Source organism: Octopus bimaculoides, chromosome 2 (assembly GCF_001194135.2).
Source record: "Octopus bimaculoides isolate UCB-OBI-ISO-001 chromosome 2, ASM119413v2, whole genome shotgun sequence".
NCBI lineage: Eukaryota > Metazoa > Mollusca > Cephalopoda > Octopoda > Octopodidae > Octopus > Octopus bimaculoides.
Window position 1 is genome coordinate 136,532,942 of NC_068982.1, and position 1,432 is coordinate 136,534,373.

General features: G+C 29.0%; 1 long non-coding RNA gene across 1 annotated transcript in view; it reads right to left on the reverse strand.

The window, feature by feature from the left end:
* LOC106874121 (uncharacterized) overlaps nucleotides 1-632 on the reverse strand; it is a 4,101-nt gene extending 3,469 nt beyond the window's left edge. The window contains exon 1 of the long non-coding RNA XR_008263542.1: nucleotides 568-632. This is a non-coding gene — a long non-coding RNA (uncharacterized LOC106874121). The remainder of the gene's footprint in view (nucleotides 1-567) is intronic.
* Nucleotides 633-1,432: the final 800 nt, after the last annotated feature.

The window sequence follows — 1,432 nt, forward strand, 5'->3', positions numbered from 1 at the left end:
ATATATATATATATATATATATATATATATATAGATAGATAGATAGATAGATAGATAGATAGATAGATAGATAGATAGATAGATACCTAAAATTGCATGTCAAATGGGTCTGGTGAGAATCGAAATTAGCGGATTTCAAACGGTCTGCCACGGAATTAAAAACAATCTTAAAGATTTTTTTAATACATTTCTTTAATAATACTCTTAACTTTAAAACGCAGTTATTTTTCAACTCTCCATCATAAATGGAACTACTGATATAATTATACAAAGTCTGCCAATAGCATAGTGATGGATTTTGTCGCCATTGAGTTAAGTAAAACGAAATTATACTTTACATAGCGTTATGTAAACGTAATAGAGTGTGTCATATGCTCGTATATATATATCGATAAATACGTAATGTGTTTATATGAGAATGTTCTGAATTTTTAGAAAGCAGTTTTTCCCGCTTTCATGGTGTATCATGTTATTGTAAGCGGTCGAAAATTGTTCTAACTTTCAGTTAGTTCTTATGGGTACTAATAGTGTTGTACTTATTTTTGTGATATGATATTAAAATCTTACCTAAATTTCTATTTAATCGAAACAGATTTGATAACGATTCATCCGTCTCAAGTTTCATTCGATCTGCATATTGAAAATAAAATGTATATACAAGTATAAAATGCGCAGGAAATAAGAGGAAAATATGAATCATATTACTTCTTACATTCGGGAAATATGGAAGCATAGCACTGTTTAATATACTCAGTTTGGATTTCAAGTAAGATCATTGAACCATTTGAAATGCATGTAAATTCGGCATAAGTAGTAAATGATAACCAACTGGGAGTGTGTTTTATATCTAATAATTTCAGCATGAAAAACTATCGGTTTGAAATATGTATCACATGATGAAGACATTATGTTATTTAAAAAGAAGTGGTTTTAAAGAATAACTTAATGCAATTGCATAACGAATCGTTTCGTAAGTTTTATGAAGAAAGGTGTGATATATCGCCTCCAGGTAATCGTATTTACATGCTTTTAATATAGAGATTACAATTAAATAGTAATGATTTCCTGAAACATGATGAACACTAGTAATGAATTGAAGCAAGTGTAAAACTTTTCTGTCTCTTTCTACATTTTTACATCAGAAATTTCATTTGATATTGGACATTACAAATAGCAATTGGAAATACCACTAAAACTAAGAGTAGTTATAGGACATATCATGCATTCCACACTTACCAAGTAATCGCATTACTGAATGTACAACGTTAGAAATCACTAAAGACAGAATTAGCAAAGACGTTGAATCGTTATTTCTCTGTAAAATAGTTGCTCATAATATCTAATATAATTTAGATGAAAAATAATTAGCGATTTACGTCATGTTTCATGTCGTGTATTAAATATTGAACCGAGCTGGAAGTTTTGAGACACT